Source organism: Eucalyptus grandis, chromosome 1, assembly GCF_016545825.1.
Source record: "Eucalyptus grandis isolate ANBG69807.140 chromosome 1, ASM1654582v1, whole genome shotgun sequence".
Lineage (NCBI taxonomy): Eukaryota > Viridiplantae > Streptophyta > Magnoliopsida > Myrtales > Myrtaceae > Eucalyptus > Eucalyptus grandis.
Window position 1 is genome coordinate 43,685,317 of NC_052612.1, and position 20,821 is coordinate 43,706,137.

At 38.6% G+C, this 20,821-nt stretch overlaps 1 pseudogene; it reads left to right on the top strand.

The window, feature by feature from the left end:
- Positions 1–1,375: 1,375 nt before the first annotated feature.
- LOC104423369 lies at positions 1,376–19,517 on the top strand (annotated as a pseudogene).
- Positions 19,518–20,821: the final 1,304 nt, after the last annotated feature.

Below are 20,821 nucleotides of genomic sequence, written 5' to 3' on the forward strand. Positions count from 1 at the left end.
GCCATACAGGTACGTTCTATGCCACATAAGCATGATTGATTATCGCCACACAAGTATGATCAATTATCACCACACAGGCATGATATATATTCAACAATTTATGTGCATTCTCTAAGGCATCCTATATGCCAAAGCGATGTAATAATCGCTGAGCCATGCCACACAGGATTTCTTCTTATCTTTTATCATACCTGATAAAATATCGTATGTGAGTACACAGTTGGCCTTAGCCAAAATATAATATTTTTCTTTTCATAACTCCCACATTTTCTGTAGTCCACTAAAAATATTTTGGCATTATCAATCGATGCCCATTATTTTTCAATTAATAACCAACATTAATTAATTCAGGAATAATTCCCAAATTTACAGATAATTCAACTCTGCACAAAATAAAGCTCAATTAAATAAACGGACCGCGCCACGTCAATCAGCATAAAATTCCAATCGTCGGCTATCCCTGTCTAATTTCTGGAAAATAAATAAATAAATAAATAATTTCGAAAATTAATAAATAAATACTAAAAATCCAATTTAGGCTTGTAATGCCTAATTGGATGCCAGAACGGATCAAGAAAAATCCCAAGATGCATTCAATAAATAAAATTATGTCCCTACTTGCTAATTACACTAATCAATCACCTAACATGCATCATTAAGTCACTAATTAAATTACTCTAAGCTAATCTAACTACATAATTACACTTAATTAAATCTAATCAATCCTTAAGCATCATTAGCAAATTAAGCAAGGATTAGTGAGCAAAACTCACTTGTGCAAAGTGAAGACTGGAACACCGCGACGGTGGTCAAATTTAGAATTTTTGGCGGCGTTGACAAACACTCTAGCTGGGCCCAAAGGCCTTGAAAGCCCACATAAATTTGTGTGCTTGGCTTCGGGCTTGGGCTTTAGCTGTGGTTGGGCCTACTTCGCGGGCCCAAGATGGGCTGAATTGCTGAAGATTGGAGTTGGATTGAGCTTGCTTCTTGGGCTGACTTCAAACTTAAAAAAATGGGCTGAGATGGGCTTGCTGGGTTGGACTGCACGTGGGTTGAAGACTGCTGGAGATGCTGGGCCGAAATGCTGTAGTGAAGTTGGGCTGGAGCGGTCTAGCTGGCTGCTGCTTCGGGCTTTTGGATTGAAAATCACGGGCTGCAGCGGGGCTTCGCTTGCTGGAGAATTCGCTGGATTGGGCCGGCCAAAGAAGCAGCAAAGCCCGCCATTGGGCCTTGACACTTGAAGACCGACTGGAGTCTTCGGTGTGTTGTGGGCCGCACGGTGCAGATCAACGGCGAAGGATCAGCTTCGGTTTGAGGGAAAAGAAACGTGGATGTGGGGTTGCTGAAATCTTTAGTTGAATTTGCAAGCATAAAGATGGGTCAACAAGGAGGGACTTCGATGGAGTTGCAGCGTGAAAGTGGCGTAGAGAACGTGCGGTAGAGGGGGAAGTCGATGGGGGCAACAAGGGTCAACGTTGGGGGGCTTCGTGCATGGGTTTGTTGATCGGAGGAGTGTGCTGGTGACAAGAGTTGGTGGAGTTGCTTCGGCGTGGCAGCAAGGTGGAGAAATTCTGTGGAGGTTGCTTGCGTGAGTTTTTGGTGGTCATTCGGCTAAAGGACAAAGAAGATGGAGAGCAAGCGTTGAAGATGGCTGATCGATGGGAAGGGAAATGAAAACAAAACAGAAGCCAGCGGGGGAGTTGCTCGAGCGAAGAGACGGTGGAGGAGGCGTGCAGGAGAGAAGCCAAGACAAGAAGTCAACAAGCTTAATCCCATTGAATGCCATGTCCCCTATATTACTTTCTTAGATGATAATGCCACAATTAAATCTACATTGAAGCCAAAATTATAGTCCCTTCCAAAATTCCGAATCTCACTAATTTGGCTTCAATTTCCTCTCCGATTATCCAAATTGAGAACAATTTTGTTGAAGAAAAATCTTGAACAATTTTCTATAAGTCCCTGACACTCAAAGGCTCGGTTTAGAAATCTAAATTTCCTTTAATTTGGCCCATCCTAATTTCCGTTAATTTTCCGCAACGTCCGTACGATTTTCCGTAAAAATCTCGGAATCTCCAAAAAATTTTCAGAGGAAGAGTTGATGTTCCTAAAATAGATCGTGACACTACAGAACTTTCAATTTTTGAAATCGGGTTCAAATTTGCGATTAATTTCAATTATGTGCGTTTTTAGCGTAACCTAGATTACTAGGGTAATTTTAAGAGATTTTTAGTATAAATGACTCATGGTCGATTTTTTTCGAGCCATAATGAACCCACTCAACATATTGGCGACTCTCGGTATTCGTGAAAATCTCAAGGTTTCAATTACGGGCATAGGGTACCCAAAATGACATAAAATCGATCTGGTGCCGTTCGACAAGAATTTTGCCATCAGGTGGAATCACCCATACTTTGATCACACATCTTAGTCAAATTGACCTATTTTTGATCTTTGATCGATTTTAACAATACCGTAATGACTCTTGTAAACTAACACGGTCGAGCAGTCGACTTCTGGTCGAATTCTCAAGTCCATTGCATTAAAATCACTTAATGACTTCCCTAGATAGTCTAGTTATCCGATGAGTGATCGATTATGAGAATAACACTATAGACGTGTTGATGAAAGGCCCGATTTATTCAATTGAAAAAAGTATTGGAAATTCATGATGTCATAGAATTCGCTGGCGGAGCATATCGAGCCGATTCTACGTGCGGCGAATGTGGTCCACGGCAGCGATGCTAGAGCGGCTTATCTTTGTGAGTATAGTTCTTTAAGGTAATTACTTATAGTTTTGAATCATCATGTCACTTAATGTAAATTTGCTGGCTGTTATGATGTAGGTCGATTTTATGCTCATGAATAGACTTGCAAGTAGGTTGGTGAATCTGAGTACCCTGCTGTTATTAATTTTAAGATTTCTCTTTTGGTTCATCTTGAAAAGGTATGCACTCTTCCTCCATTAGGAGCAATTGGTGCTCTGTCTGGCAAAAAAAGTGCTCATTGCTGTAATATGGATCTAATTTAGTTCAGTTATTTGATTTCTTTCAATTTCTTTCGATTAGCATTTTGAGTCTACGGTGTTATATAGATTGATACTTGCAAGTGAGGACTATTTCCATGACAGGTCAATCATTTAGAGCTAGGACTCTGTAATTCTCCACTTGCTTCATGTTTCTTTGTTCTCTTTAAGAAAGAACATATGGATGAACTATATACGTACCTAAGTTTTGGAAGTTAAACTGTTTTTTGATCTTTTATGTTTTTTCTTTCCATGCTTGGTCCTTTTTAAGGCACCTTATTTTCTCACGAAGTTCTGAAATGTTTCTATCGATTTCCAGGAAGATGATCCAACCTCAGGCCATGCGCTTATAATGCGGCAATTTTATCTGTGTTATCATAAAGAATACATTCAAACTTTGTAAAAGGATGTTGGTAAAGCTGATTGGTATGTCCATAGACTTACTTTAAATAATGTGTTGGGAAACTTTGCTATTACCTTCCTCTTTTCAGCAGTTAACATGGTCTCAAATGCAGTGCTCAGCTTATCATGGCTTACCAAACTGCTAATGCACTTTTTGAGGTGTTGGAACATTTTACACCGGAGCAATCCATTGATCCGGAGGTAAAGCTTTGCATATTTCTTGAACTTATTACATGATGGATATCTTGTCTGATGGGAGGGTATGTAGATTGGAATGAGATGTTTGTCATATTATCTAAATTTTCTCTTAGCTGACAGCAGGTGCAATGAGCTGTATCGCCAATTCCACTTGGTAAAATAATTCTTCTTTCTTTTTCATAGAACACGTCTGCAAGTAATATCTGTTTGCATTTACGTTTGTACAGATTTTGAAGATTCAGGATGAAGTGGCCGAAAAAATGCAAATTTACGTTCCCTACAACATTCTCCCTCTGGATCCTGGTAGTGCGAATAAGCCAATCATGAAATATCCTGAGGTTGCATCCCCTCCCTTCCATACGTTGAAATGGCATGTTATGGCCTTACTTTTTAGCAATACATGAAAATCTCGCTGCATATAATTGCTTTGTAGATCCAAGCTGCTGTCGTGGTCCTCCGTGACACAAAGGGCCTTCCCTGGCCAGAGGACTGCGAAAAGAAGCAGGATGGAGACATTCTTGATTGGCTTCAGGCAATGTTCGCATTTCAGGTATGGGGACTTAAGCAACTTCCTCCATTTACTCTTCTGTTAGTTTGCTTTCATTTCTCGTTATATTTTGTAACTGATAAGCAGTTATATTCAGACTAATTCTGTGCCCTTGGGCTGTCTATCTACAGAAGGATAATGTGGCAAACCGAAGGGAACACTTGATTTTACTGCTTGCAAATGTGCACAATCGGAAATTTCCAAACCTCGACCTGCTACTCCAGGTGTCTTTCCCGCAATTAATCCTAGAAGATGCATCTATTTTGTCCTTTTGCAAGTAAATTACTACAGTATGAGATGTCTTTTTGCTGGATTGTTTTCGTATTGGTTTGAAGGGGAGGTTTTAATCATTTGCGTATCTGCTATTATGTTGTCTGGAGAATTAAGTGATGTAACTAGTTCAATCGAATATCTATCAACTGCCCATCCTTCTAGTGAGAAACCCTCTTGTTGAGAGGGCTTGTTTTGAGCGCCTCACACTTCCTTGACCTTTTTTTTTTTCTGACTAATGTCATAAGGGGACCCCGCCCAGTCAGCTCTTGTGTCACCCTTTATGCTTGCTTCTATTCTTTTACTTTTTGACAACGAGTAAGCCTTTCTTGCGAAGGTAAGCTTTGAACTATGGCAAACCCATTGATCTTAAAGTTCCACCCGATTCTGTGGTTGACGAATCCTTCTTATTGGGTTCAAAGGAGTGCAAGCACCATTTAGACGTCTCTACCGTCTTTGGCATTGAGAGCTATCATCCCGTGTCCCTTTTTCCATGGCTTGGGCTTGGGACGACTATATCTCTTCCTTCCTTGCTTTATTGAAGGCAATGTAATTATTTCTACAAACAATTGCAGTGCCTGTCATTCTTGGCAATGTAATAGTATTTATTTACATAATCGTGATTATGGCCTTCGTGATTTTAGTATGCTGACATGCTTGTTTGTCTTCTTGGCTAGTTGGATCATCAAGCACTTACAGAAGTGTGGGAGAAGCTTTTTAGGAACTACAACAAATGGTGCGAGTTCTTGAATAGGAAGAGCAGTCTTTGGTAATGCTTATTCTGCTGATTCATCTGGCGAGTATGGCAATTATGGCGCAATTATGTAGAGGTATTAACGCTTTAGTAGAAGACTGGATGTGCTTGTTAGGGGTTTCTCCAGGAAAAAATGGAATTAGAGCTTATTTTGTGGGGACAATGCTAAAGGATGAAGTTCGACTTTGGTCGTATTGCGTTGTTCCTTAAACTTCATCCTACAACTTCTTTGCTTTTAAATCAAGTGCAACTTTTCAATCTTTGACAATCAACTGTTGCGTGGGTATTCGGACATGGTGCTGCTGATGTGGCAATTTGGGCTACACGGGATGCTTACCTGGACAGGAAAAGAAAATCAGAAAAGAACTTACCCTTAATATCCACGTCTGTATTACTAGGAAACTTATCGCATGAAATTTAAATAATGAAAAGTGTAATGCAAACTTATATTAACAAGGAATTGGGATGACTTTTGATAAGATGCAAGGTCCTGAGTTGACCTTGATGAGAATAAGTGAAAACATGTGGAAAGAAGCGTTTATATTTTGAATAAAGCAAAATTAGAGAACATAACTCGACGTGATGCTATCGAACAAGAATGTACCTCCTCCATCTCTTGTACAACCATTTTGTTAAACTAATCAAACTGTCCTTGTCCCATGAAAACCTTGCCTATATCCCTTGAAGTGCCCTATCCTACCCTTGTCTGTCCTCTTCCAAGTACACACTGCACACATGTACACTTTTACATCACTAAATTTAGATCATTTCATGATCTAGTGTGCATATGTACTTGAATTGACACTTAATATTGAAGCAATTGCAGTGTTTTGGAAATGTGAACATCAAGTGTCTGCTTATTTATAAAGTACACCTGCTTTTTAGAAAGTTAAGATAAGTAGCAATAAATTGAAGCCTAGATAACTCCAATTAACGTACAGAAATTGCCTGCACAATTAAGGAAAAGAAACGTGAACTATCAATGAGGAGGGAAGAATTTGCTTCTGTTGTGCAAGTTTCAATTTTCTTATCGAGACATTACTGAATTTAGGCGGAGCCTCTATCTTTGTTCTCTTTCTTAGAATCTTTTACAAGTCCATCTGCTAAAGTAGACAACTGCTGTTTTTTTAAATCTTTTTGGTTAAGGCGGGCTCTCCCAGCCTTAGTCTGCTATAACTGTAACTAAGTGCTTATAGGATGTGGTTTTGTTATACTCAAAACTCTTACAGGATATTTACATGGAAGAATAACCCTTTTTCTTTTTTGGTGCAGCTGTGCTTGATGTAATTCTCACCTGGAAAGCACGACGGAGCATGTCCAATTATCTAAAGCTAAGATATATCTTGAAGGTCGCCTCAGCTTTTGCATGGGTTATTATTCTCACAGTGACATATGCTTATTCTTGGGAGAATCCTCCTGGATCCACTCAAACCATCAAAAGCTTGTTTGGCAACGGTTCAAAGTCACCTTCCTTGTTTATCTTAGCTGTTGTGATATACCTCTTACCAAATATGCTTGCTGCATTGTTATTTCTCATCCCTTCCATCCGCCGATTCCTAGAGAGGTTGCCTTGTAAGATTGGGAAGCTAATCATATGGTGGTCACAGGTATGCGTATGATTATCCTTCTTCTTTCATTTTGTGATTAAATGCTGAAACAAGAATCTAGTTGCTTGTGCACATGACGGATCAAGTATGGTCCTATTTGTTATTTATGGATGTCTGGCTGTAATGGTTACCTCTTGAATTGCAGCCTCCCCTCTATGTTGGAAGGGGAATGTGCGAAAACTCTCTCTCTCTCTCTCTCTCTTCTTGTAAGACTTATTTCCTGAAAGACGTACAATTGGCACATACTCTCTTTTTTTTGCGCCAAAGTCTGACATTTACTTTATGGCTCCTTTGTGTTAGTTACACGATGTTCTGGATACTACTCATAATTGCGAAGTTGGTGTTGAGCTATTACTTAGAGGTATGTTGAATACTTTACCGTCTTTAAACTCTTTCTGTGGTACCTAGCAAGTATATCTAGGGTAAAGAAATAATCAGGAAATGTTTTCTCGCCATTGAAACCCTGTGATAAAATCTGTGAAGTTAGTCGATGGCATTTTATGGAGTTTGCATGTGTTGTAATGCAAACTCTTGATTTTTTTTCCCTAAGAGCTCAAGAAAATATGCACGACTCATTTTAATGGCCGCTACTTGTTTAGATTCCTAAGAATGCATGTTTTTCTTTTTTAAATGAGAAGCAGATAAAGCCTACGGTGGGTGCTGCAAAAGCTATAATGAATGTTCGGGTGACTACATTCCAGTTGCATGAATACTTCGCACGAGGTAATGAAGCTGAATATTAGCATGTTGTGTAAATCCTTCTTAACAAGCATCGAGAATCTGTATTTATGTGTGCTTCTTAACTTTGCAGCAAAAGACAATATTGGTGTTGTGATTGCTCTCTGGGCTCCAATTGTCCTGGTATAGGCTATACTACTTTCCTTTGGGCATATTGTCATAACTCTGGTTCAGCTTATGTGTCTACCGCTCTCTTTTCTCTTTAGGTCTACTTTCTGGATACTCATATATGGTATACCTGCTTCGCCACTGCTGCTGGATCACTTTATGGTATTGCTCGTCGGCTCGGAGAGGTAAGCAGAAAATGTCAAAAAGTGGTTCTTATGGGTTTGCTCATGCTCGTCTTATGTAACTTTTTTGGGGCGGCTCTATTTCCATCCCCATTTTGACTAAGACACTCACTTTTTCAATTGACTGACCAAAATACCATTCTCTCCAATTTATTGTTTATTTTTTCTTCAGGTTACCTAAAACCACTGCATTTATTTTTATCATATCTCTCAAACTTCATAATATAAATGCCCAATTACATCCAACAAGATATCATCTTATCCTGCATCCTATTATCACTTTGCCTAGAGATGGTTGTTAATTGTAATTCTTGGTCTCATATTTTATTCACAAAAGATACATAGAAGATGTTAATTTTATATCTTTGAAGGCTTATGAATTGATGTAGTTTTTGTTCTTTTGGATTGCATTTTTTGTCTTCATTTGACATTTCTGGATCTGCACGTTTCTTGATTACCTGGTAATCTTTATTTGCATATGTCCACACATTCATCCAAATAGAGTTGCCTAAGACTTAAACAGGAGTCCTCTTTTTCAGCATTATCGTTTTTTTCCTCCTTAAGTTGCAGTTGGTAACATTGCGGAGAAATTCTTCGTTTGGTTTTAACAATTGTCTTCCATCTTTCATTTCCTTGTTTTTTAAAATCCTCAGATACAAACATTGGAAATGGTTAGATCTTGTTTTGAATCTTTGCCCGGTATTTTCAATGCTCGTTTAATTGGAAAAGAGAAGGCTGAGCCAGATGGATCAGAGGCGATCTCATCACAAAGTAATCCTAGGGTGAGGTTTCTGCAATTCAGCATGGTTTTCTTTTCCATTTAAAATGATTCCTCATTTGGGTAGCTGAGAGACTTTAGCAGCAGTACTCATGTTGTTTATCTGACTTTGCTGACAGATCCTATCAAAAATAGATAAAGCAAGATTTGTTCGATTATGGAACGCAATAATTAAGAGCTTCAGAGAAGAAGATCTTATTAGCAATAGGTCTTTGCTGCTTAGAATATTTTTCTTATTATTATTGTCTTAAATATTTTTTCTGCTGGACTTTGCCGCAATCTCTTCTAGTAACAGATTATTTGCTGCTTTTTTTTTTTTTTGATCTAATATTTGCTGCTATTTTACTAATGTTAGCAATTGATATTTAATTGCTTCTGTGTTGCTTTGCCAGGGAGATGAAACTTCTGCTCCTTCCATGTTGGGCTGATCCTGAACAAGAAGACATTATCCAGTGGCCTCCATTTTTACTAGGCAGCAAGGTTGGTCCACTGATATCTCATTATGTATTCAAGTTCCCCTCCCTGACATCTGCTTTTCATATTTTATAGATAGCTACAGCAATAGACCTGGCTAAAGACAGCAATGGTAAGGAGCAGGAACTCAGACAGATAATTGAGACCGACAACTATATGTCTTGTGCTCTTCGTGAAGGATATGCTCATTTAAGAAACATCATTGACTTTTTGGTTCGAGGAGATAGTGTGAAACAGTAAGTCTGGTTTGCGACATTTGTTGTCACCTATGCTATAATCTCTGTAAGATGACTGAAGCCTACTGGTTCTAACGTGCCCTGTATGGTCTCCAATGCTGTGTCCCAGGATTATTCAATTGATCTTCTCTAAGCTTGACAAAAGCTTAGAAGATGGTAATCTGTTAAGTAAATTCAATTTGAGTTCACTTCCAAGTCTGTATGATAGCATTGTTGGGCTCATCAAATGTCTGGTAATGATTGTATTCTGTTGGTATTTTCCCTTTCTTTTGGTTAATTTAGGGTCGACTATTTAATGATCATTTTCTTGTTTTTATTTTATATATTTGCAGTTGACTAATAAGCCAGAGGACCTGCATCAAGTTGGTCATTTCATCCAATTTACTGTTGAAGTTGCCATATATCAAATAAGGTTGGACAATCATTTCATCCAACATATTGTTGAAGTTGCCATATATCAACTAAGGTTAGACAAGGCAATGACTTTTAAGCATGTTTCGGACATGCCCAAGAATAGGAGACTACAACAAAGCTGGATCTACATTCTCTATTTTTGATTGATTAGGTTGCCATGTTTTTTGTTGTGGTCTTTTCCCTTTGTTGGCTTCTTTGTACCTTTCGGCAAAATCTATACATTTTTACCTTTACCAAGTTAATATATCCAGTTCTGGCATCTTGGTGCAATCTTGAATGTGTTTAGATTCCGGCGATACCCTTATGACGTAAATTTATTTATTTGAGGTAACGCATTGTTACGTTTACTTTTTTAATGCAGTCTAAATGATGGCATATCCGTACTGTTAGCATCTGATGAGGCTATTACATTTCATGGTGGATCATAGTTTACTTTTTTGATGCAGTGTAAATGAATCAATGCATGGTGGATCGGGGAATGAGGGAATTACTCTACATGAGCTGCTAAGCAGAATGGATGCATTTACATCTCAGTCTATTAGGTTTCCTATTGAACCACAAGCAGAAGATTTGAAGGAGAAGGTGCCCTTTTCTTTGGCAGGAAATTGATTGTATTTTGTGGATTTTCTAGCTTGCTATAACCTGTATAATTAATTATTCTGATTGCAGATTAAGCGGCTTTATTTGTTGCTTACCACAACGGAATCTGCCGCGGATGTACCTTCCAACTCGGAGGCCAGAAGGCGCCATTCCTTCTTCTCCAACTCATTATTTATGAGAATGCCAGTTCCTCCGAAAGTTTGCAATATGATTTCCTTTTCGTAAGGCCGTTTTCATAGTTACTGTTTTTTAAAGTTTTCAGAGAAAAAAAACGTTGGATTTGATGCGATTCTACTCTGGGATTAAGCATTCTGTAGGAGTTAGCATGTGTGGTTTTTATATGAATATCCAATAGTTGGGCATTCAAGGTGGTAGTAATTAAAAAGTTTCTAAGGAAGGTAGTGCTGTAAATCGTAGACGGAATAACATTTAACCTATGCATGCTGGTAATATACAAAAGGGAAAAAAGAGGTAACCTAAATTAGCAATTTCTATACTCACAAGAACAACTAAATGATATCTCATTGTTACAAGCTGTTTGTGAGATTTTATGAGATCATTACCAACTGTTTTAAAAGCTTAAGCTATTTAAAGACGTCATGACTTATTTATTTAAATATTCTAACACTTCCACTCACGCTTAATATGGTCTTTTTGGTTAGTACTAAGTGTGGAAATATTTAATGGGGAGGTAAATGAGGTCAAGAAAAATTTGAACTCAGAATTTCTTAGTTCTGATACAATGTGAGATTATGTGAGACCACTGCTAATTGTTCCAAAGGCTTAAGCTGTTTAGATAAATGCATGGTTTATTTATTTAAATATGCTAATAATGTCGAAGCAACATTGTCAACTTTTAGAATAGGGATGACAATTTTCACTGGCCAGTAAATATCTGAACTGTTCCACACCGAATGAGGTGGATGGAACCCGCAATCCATGGGTTTTGGAATGGAAATGGGGCAAAATTTCGTGCCACGCATGCAAGGCAAGGGGGATAGGTTTGGTCAGCCCCATCCCATTCGATATCCCTGCTCCACTCCGCCATTCTTCATTTTGCACATTCCTAGTCCTGACTTCCTTAAATGAATTGTTTGACTGTCGGTAGTATCATTTCGTTCTTTTTCAATTGTGGAGGCTTCCATTTATAAGCACTCTTGAATTGTTGACTTTGATATTGTAAGAATTTTTTTTGGATAAAAAAAGTGTGAAACCCATGGGTTGCGTGGAAAAACCTGCAGACTGGTGGAGTTAGGATGGGGTATATAAACTTGCCCCGCACGGGGCAAGGAACAGGGATGGGGCACCTCCAGTAATTGTGGGGCCAGGATGGAGGGTGCAACCCCTTGTCCGCCCCTTCCCATTTACCGTCCCTATTCTCAAAGACCAGTTTAAAGCCTCTTAAACCTATTTCTTCATTCCAATGCCAAGTGCCCCAACCTAAGCATGAGCCATGATTTCGAGATTTTTCTTCCATTTTTATAATGTTGAAAACCATCTCTGGGAGCCTGCACTTCCTCTACTTATTTTAGCCTGGTGAATGAATAAACGAATACCTTTTCTTTCTGTGGTCATGTAGTTGCCATTTCAAGTAGTTTTTTTTTTTTTTCAATCGTCACATATCAGTCAGGGCTTTACTGCAGATTGGACTTGAGACTAAACATTTGTGCATAACTAGTTTAAGTCTGTTGACAGCAGCAAATACTAGGTGCATTAAAAGTCCATGTAAGTTGATTATCCATGTAAATGTAGATGTACCAGAGACTTAAACCATTTTCCTCCTTTATAAATTGAATATGATCTCAGTTGTTAATAGTGGTGATATGGGAACTTTATGCCATTGTAGTATTTTGTATTTTCATACTCAGGAGACAGCAATTCAGCTATTCATTAATGCACAACTCATGCAAAGATCAAATACCGATCAGAGATGAGCAATGCATGAATTTTGGTTTAAAAAATCTTTTGTGAAAATAAAGCGCATGTCTTTTACGTGTTATCAATTGAATCTGCTTTCTTATTGTCATTAATGAAATAATCAATGTCAGCGTTTTGACTCCTTACTACAAAGAGGATGTCACCTTCTCGTTACAAAACTTGGAGAAGAAAAGTGAGGATGGTGCTTCAATCCTCTTTTACTTGCAGAGTTTATATCCAGGTTTATTATGCTCTTATGCTACTTACATTTTTCTTTTGACATGTTATCTTCTTGTTCTGAGATCTGTGGCCAACTTTTACAGATGAATGGAAACATTTTCACGAATGGATGAATTATAGTGAAGAGGAACTCAGGCAATCTGAAAATTGCAAGAACAACTTTGTCTTTGGGCATCACATGGAAGCCAGACCTTAACTAGAACATATCTCTCTCTCTCTCTCTCTACTGTTGAAAAATGTAATAAATCCAAAAGGCCAAAATTACAATATCACCCTTATTGCCTCCATACATAAAATAAGGGATATGTTCAGCAAAAGTCCTAAAACTTGTCCGAAAGTGCAATTGATACCTAAAACTTACAAAAAGTTCAATCAAGTTCTAAAACTTGTCAAGTTAGTTCAATTGAGTTCTAAAGTTAACACCGTTAGCATTTTCCGTTAAAAATGCTGATGTGTCATTTAAATTATTTTTTTATTTTCCACGTGTATTTTTTTAAATGATTTTTTATTCATTTAAAAAAAAAAAAAATTAAAAACTAAAAAAATTATATTTATTCATTTTATCTTATTTTCACCAAAAATTAAAAATAAAAGTTATAAAAGTTATTTTTAAAATTGTTTAAAAAAATCAACCCTCTTCTCCCCCACCCGCCGCCCATCGGCCGGAGGGGGCCGAGCGATCGTCGGCCCCGGGCGGGGGTGGCTGGCCCTCGCCGGCCCCGAGTGAGGGCCGCGACCGTGTCGCCGCCCTGGGCGAGGCTCGCCGGCCTCGAGCGAGGGCCGACGAGGCCTCGCCCGTGGCGGGCGACGGTCGCTCGGCCCGGGCGAGGGACGGCGACCGTTGCCCTCCCCGGGCGAGGGCGGCCACCCCGCCCGGGGCCGGCGACCGTCGCCGGCCCCTCCGCGATGGGCGGCGGCGAAGTCCACCTAAGTGCCCTTTTTTTTTTGAACAGTTTTATTTTTTTTTAAATGAATTTAGATTTTCCTTTTTAAATGAATTTAGATTTTCCTTTTTTAAATGAATTTAGATTTTCCTTTTCAGTTTTTAATCTAATTTTTAAAGATTTTGAATAAAAAATAATTTTAAAAAGCCATTTGAAAAATAAAAAAATCATTTAAAATATGACGTCGCAATTTCCGTTAACTTTCTTGACGGTATTAACTTTAGAACTCAATTGAACCAATTTGACAAGTTTTAGGACTTGATTGAACTTTTTGTAAGTTTTAGGACTCAATTGCACTTTCTGACAAGTTTTAGAACTTCTCTGAACATATCCCCATAAAATAATAAAGGAAATAGACAAATATACCCCATACCAGTGAAATACTCTCAACACACACACACAACAACCAATGAAACCTAATGAAAAAATTGGAGATTCACCTAATCATACCTGAAAAGAAATTATGAAAACAAAGAAACTTGCGCTTTGGATGTATCTTGCAGTAGAGCATGTACTTTGCATGCACTATTTTAAAAAATTACAGGCCGCATCCACCTTGTTTATGCATTTTCTATTAATCAAGTTAAATGACTAAGTATCTCTTTTCTTCTCCTATTTTCTTCTTTTGAACCCAACTGAAGGATGGATCTCCAACCCGTGACCAATTGACTATAAGTCTGTGTGCTTAGTTTGTTAGAAGAGTATAAGAAAAAATCAGTTCCATCAGCTGTAAGGGTCTTTTTGGACATCTGGTTTAAGACAATTCTCTGAACACAAGGCCATCACGGTTATAAATGGAGACTTCAAGTGTTATTCACAATATATCTGTACCCCTCGCAGCGAAACCAAAAAGAGGAAAGAAATAGAAGAGGAAAGATTCACTTGTGCACTTGTCATATCCTCTGCACATGTATTTCTTGTCATTCGATTGATTATTATATGTTATTGATGACAGTAAGAGGCATGATGTATTACCGGAAAGCTTTGGAGCTTCAAGCTTCTCTTGAAACGTTGGAAAGTGAAAGTGTGTGCCCTTTTGATTAACTATATAGAAATATATTTAAAATTAATCTAAATTGTCTGCAAAAATATTTTTGAAAAAAAAAAAAATAGTATCGAAAGGACATTAAAGAAGTCTAATGTAACTAAATCTCCATAACTCAAAATCCATTGGTTTGCGCATCCGTATGATCAACTCACATAATTAAACATGCGATTTAAGCTAATGAAACAAAAATCTAACATCTTAAATTTATGTTTTTTTTTTTTTTTTTATTTAAAAAATTCACAATAAATAAAATGTTTAGTCTAAATATGCAAAAAAACCCTAAAGGATACAATAGTCTAACTCAAACATATTTTAAGATAAATAAAGCAATCAAAACAAAACAGATCATTCAAAATCATAAAAAAATATCACACTATCAATCAATAGATAATATTTTTGTTAATAAAATCAATAAATTAATCTTAAACCTTAAAAATCAAAATATTAATTTTATTCTTGTTTGATTAATTATTCCATCTAAGCCTTATAGATGTAATAAAAAATTGCGAATAAAGTAGTATGTTAGAATTTTCAATTAAGTAAGATTTCAAATGAGAACTTTACCAAAAAAAAAAAAAAAAAATTCAAATGAAAAACAAGAAATAAAATAAAATAAACTCGCCTAATAAAATAAAGCAAATATGCCTAATTTGATTTTTTTCTCTGTTTAAAAAAAATAATCTTGGCCGCCGGTTCGGAGCTCCGGCAAGGGGAGTCGCCGGCGAGGAGCTCCGGCGAGGGTACAGCAGGCGCGGGGGGAACCGGTTGAGGAGAGTCGCTGCAGGGGTTCGCTCGGAGCCGCGGGAGCAGGTGGGTCGCTCGGGGTCAGGCGAGACAGCAGCGACGCCGGGAGGGAAGCAGCAACGGCGGCGTCGGGCGCTGGGTCGCCGGAAGGAGGACGGTGGCGAGTGCGCTGCTGAGTGGATCTGGTGCTCGGGTGGAGCTGCAAGGGACGACGGCGGGTGCGGTGAGCTACTGCGGAGTCGGCGTTCAGGCGGAGACGCGGCCAGCAACGGCGTCGCAGCTTCTGGGCAGAAGCGGAAACGCGAGCTCGCGGGTGAGGGGTGGTGTCGGGTCGTCGCGGCAGCAGCAAGCGTCGGGTGCTGGCAAAGGGAGGCGGAAGCGCGGGCAGCGAAGGCGTCGGGCTGAGCAGATCACAGACAGAGCAGGGGCAGTAGTGGCTTCGTCGGGATCTCGCGGGTTGCAGTTGAGGAGGAGCGCGACGACGGAGTTTGGGCGGAGCAGTGAGGCAGCGGCGGCTTCACGGAACGAGCAGATCGCGGCTTGGACAGCGGAGGCCGGTGGCTCGGGCAGCAGTCGGGATGGCGACAGCTTCGCGGGTTGCTGCAGGTCGCTGCGGCGGTGGCTCTGGCACGGCGAGGGGGACGGCGGCAGCGGACCGAGACAGTAGTGCGAGCTCGCGGCTGAGGGGGGAACTCCGGCGACTGGCGGAGCGGCGGTGGCGCGGCGGTGCAGCCGCAGCAGCGCGGGCGCAGCCGTCAGCAGCTGTGACCAGCGAAGGGGACCTTGAAGAAGATGAACAGTCACGTTTTTCCCTTTCTTTTTTCTCTCTCTCACGTCACTCACCGGTCCCCTCTCTCTCCTCACTACAGACCGGTCACTTCTCTTCTTTTCCTTTTCTTTTTCTCTCTTTTTCTCACTTTCTCTCCTAAAACCGAAGAAGGCCCTCACTTTTTGCTCTAATTTTTTCGAATTTTCCTCCTTTTTTGTTCGTACATGATTTTTTTTTTTTTTTTAAATTATCTGACAGCTGACGAACAAACTCTAAAACTCACGGAAGAACCCACCACCCCGTGAAGCGGGTAAGTCCATCTGCGACGTACTGTTTTGCTTACACTTTATATAGGGGAAATAATTAAATTTTGGTGAAATATTTCGCTTCCAATTTTGATTGTGCATAATTCCCCTTAATATATCGTTATATCTCGTGCGATATTTTCTTTTGTATTTTTCAAATATTCCATCCGAAAATTTCATCTCTACTCGAAAATATGTCCCTTAGTGTATATTACTTGAATATGTAAAAAAATCTTAGTGGAATATATGAAAAATCTTGCGCTCACTGTCGGTCCAATAAATAAATGCAAATTAAAAATAAATGTATCTAAACTATATGCCATGCGATTTTTATTTTTTGGGGTAAAAATTAACACATTTTTTATGCAAAAATTTAGGTGTCAATAATACATTGTAGAATTTGAGTGTAAATAAAGTATAATTCTTGCATCTAAGGTTTCTAAAGTGAACAAAGGAAGGAAATTGAAATAGAGACAAAAGAGGAATGAAAAGAAAATGAAAATGTAGTTAGCTAGGGAAAAAAATGGTAGGAGGGAGTAATCTAACGGGGGATTCATAGCCATGCCTTTGGGTTGGACTCCTCTATCAATTGTGAGTTAGGCTACATTAAAAGGATTGCAAGCGTTAAAAGGGCTTTAGTGTAGTTATATATTCTTCCTATCGTGGATGTTATGCTTGCTTCTAGAAAAAAGCAGTAATTGTTGATTGTTGCTTTTTTGGATGATTGACAATATGTTACCATTTTTGTGCTGTCCTTGATCTTTATGCTGCTTACATTGTTGGCCAAAAAAGAAAAAAAAAATACTTAGGATAAAGCTTTCGGGATCTAGAAGGAAAAAAAAATCAGAATCATACCATTATATTTACTCGTGGAGAAGCCTTGCAAACAATTGATATGAACTAGGTATCATTCATTTTACTTATTGAAAAAAGAAAGCAAAAATATTGCCCATTCCTTGTGCTTACTTCATATCCTCCTTTTTCCTTAGGATAATTACATGGAAGAAGCACTAAAAATGAAGAATTTGCTGGAAGAATTTCTCAAATTGCATGACGATGTGAGGTGTCCGACAATTCTTGAACTTCGAGAGTACATTTTCACTGGAAGGTGAGATTTGCTGAAATTGCAATGTCTTATTTGGTGTTGTTGATAATACATACTGCAATGCTGAAAGTTGTTTACAATTTGCTGCAGTGTTTTGTCTCTTGCTTGGTTTATGTCAACTCAAGAAACAAGCTTTGTGACTATCGGCCAAAGGCTCTTGGCCTATCCTCTTAAGTAAGTTACTCGTTTTTGTAACTTTTCAACAATTTGATGATAGAAAATCTGGTTAGATGTTTCGGCCAATAAAAGTTCAAACGGCGCTTGAATATATTTTACTTGATATATAACTCATGTAGACTTAGGATTACTCTATGTAAATAATGGCATAATCATGAATAACCCATGAATATTTTGTTTGCTAATTTTCTTGCTTGTCATGTAGGGTTCGTTTCCATTATGGTCATCCTGATGTCTTTGATTGGCTATTTCACCTTACTGTGGTGTCAGTAAGGCTTCAAAGACCATCAATTTGACTGAAGACATATTCGCGGGTATATGGGTCCTTGCAATTGCCTATTATAACTAATTGACTTTAGCTTTACATGTATATTTATATTTAATTTTTCTCTCTTGCAGGATTCAGTTCTATACCTCGTGAGTGTAGTATAACCCATCATGAATACATACAAGTAGGAAAAGGCAAAGACGGTTTTAATCAGATCTCCATGTTTGAAGCTAAAATTGCAAGTGGAAATGGAGAGTAGACTTTGAGTAGAGATGTGTATCGACTTGGATGTCTTTTTGATTTCTTTAGAATGTTATCATTTTATTTCACCACCGTTGGCTTTTACATCAGTTTTTTGGTAAGTCGGCCTTCTCCTCCTATTGTTTTATTTTTCTCTCTATGCATATCTCAATTCTGAACTATCTTATTATTTGTTTTTTTGTGGCAGATTACCTCGCTTGCAATATATGTCTTCCTTTATGCCTGTCTTTATTTACTTCTTAGTGGGCTTGAAAAGGAATTCATTACTCAGCCAGGATTCAAAGACGATAAGACTCTCCTGATGGCTATTGGCTCCCTGTCACTTTTACAGCTTGGATTTCTTACAGGATTGTGTCACGGTCAAGAGGTTCCGGTGCTAAAGGGCCGTGATAATGCCACGGTGGACCTCTGTGCTCGCTTGACTTCCCACAAGTCTCCTTCCAGAATTTTCCAAGGGGCGGGCGTAATTGTCAATACGCCAAGTTCTAGAAGTCTCTATCGGTAGTTGAGGCGGTGCGATCTCGTCCGCCGAATCAAATCTAAATCAACGGATGTAATCCGAGGGCCTCAAGTATAAGAAGGGGCGCCATCCCCTCATTTGTAACCATCCAACATTTCAGCAATATAAGGCTTCCTTTCTTACCAGAGCTCCTTTCTCTAAACTTTCTCTACGATTACGATTCAGGTGCGTTGAACAAGTTTTGCGATTGATCGAGTAAGCCTTTGATGAGCTGAGCGATTGATCCCGAGTCGCCGCGAATTGATCGGCCCGTGACAATTGCCTATTATTTTTGAAATGGCCGGGGAGTTTTAATTGCACTTCGTGATCTTTTGCTTATGTTGTTTCAATTTGGCCCTGTTTTTAACACCTACTCTCTGGAAACAAAATGCACATTATTATCGAAGAACTTTACTCCACAGAGGTGTAAAGTACATGCTCTCGATTGCGGTTTGCAGTCAACTATAGAACTTATTCGCGCACTCATTTTGTTAAAGGATTGGATTTGAATTAGTGGTTTTGCTGATTGTGTACCATATTTTTGGTCATTCATATAGGGACAGTATTGTTAGTTTCTTGATCACATTGTTCTTCTGGCTCATGGCTGGGAGTTGGCTTTTAGCCCCTTTTCTATTTGATCCCTCTAGTTTCGATTGGCAGAATATTTGTAATGATTGAAAAGATTGGATTAAATGGATGAACAATCAAAACATGGTAAAGCCTAGACCTGAAATTAGTTGGCAAGTATGGTGGGAAGTGGAATAGCAGCATCTGCGGAATACTAGTTGAGATAATATTGGGACTACGATTTTTTGTATGTGTCTGGTGCATCAATTGGACATTGCAAAGCATATCAACTGGGTATATAATTCTTTTGTTCTTATTTCTTCCTATATCCACAATATAAATGTTTGTTCCTATTTCTTCCTATCTCAAAAGGGAATTAAATAAGAATAAGAAAGAGCGACATCATGGTGTTCATATTCCTTTTTGGCATATTTATCGGTCTATGGCATGTCATGGCTTATGATCTTCCTTATATTGTTTGTGATGATGGTAAGAATATATGATCTTTCCTGTTCCAAAATTTCTTGTCAATGAATTAGTAGAACAAGTTATATACCATAATGTATTTTTACTTTTATGAGCTTTGTTATAATGAAACCAGAGGCTTGAGCTATTGGTAGAGGTGTCAAAATGGGTCTTAGACCCATATATGACCCATTTAAATCACAAATGGGTCATATATTGGTCACTTGTTTTTGACAAAAAGTAGTTATATGGGTTTACTTTGATAGGTGGGTTTTAAGTGGGTCTTAAATGGGTTTGGTTTTAACTTTTAAGTGGGTCTTAAGAGAGAGAGTCTCTCTTCTCTTTTTAATTTTACAAAAATATTTTTTTATATATACCGAAATTATAATTATTTTTTATTTAATTTTCTTTTTTTTTTTCTTTCTTCTTCCTCCGGTCGCCGACACGGCAATGGTCGGCGACCAGCCAGGCGAGCCTCGAGCTCGCAGGCGTCAGGCGAGCTCGAGCCTCTGGTTTCATTACAACAAAGCTCATAAAAGTAAAAATACAGTATGGTATATAACTTGTTATACTAATTCATTGACAAGAAATTTTGGAACATGACAGATCATATATTCTTACCATCATCACAAACAATATAAGGAAGATCATAAGCCATGACATGCCATAGACCGATAAATATGCCAAAGAGGAATATGAACACCATGATGTCGCTCTTTCTTATTCTTATTTAATTCCCTTTTGAGATAGGAAGAAATAGGAACAAACATTTATATTGTGGATATAGGAAGAAATAAGAACAAAAGAATTATATACCCAGTTGATATGCTTTGCGATATCCAAGTGATGCACCAGACACATACAAAAAATCGCAGTGCCAATATTATCTCAACTAGTATTCCGTAGATGCTGCTGTTCCACTTTCCACCATACTTGCCATACTTGCCAACTGATTTCAAGTCTAGGCTTTACCATGTTTTGATTGTTCATCCATTTAATCCAATCTTTCCAATCATCACAAATATTCTACCAATCGAAACTAGAAGGATCAAATAGAAAAGGGGCTAAAAGCCAACTCCCAGCCATGAGCCAGAAGAACAATGTGATCAAGAAACTAACAATACTGTCCCCATATGAATGACCAAAAATATGGTACACAATCAGCAAAACCACTAATTC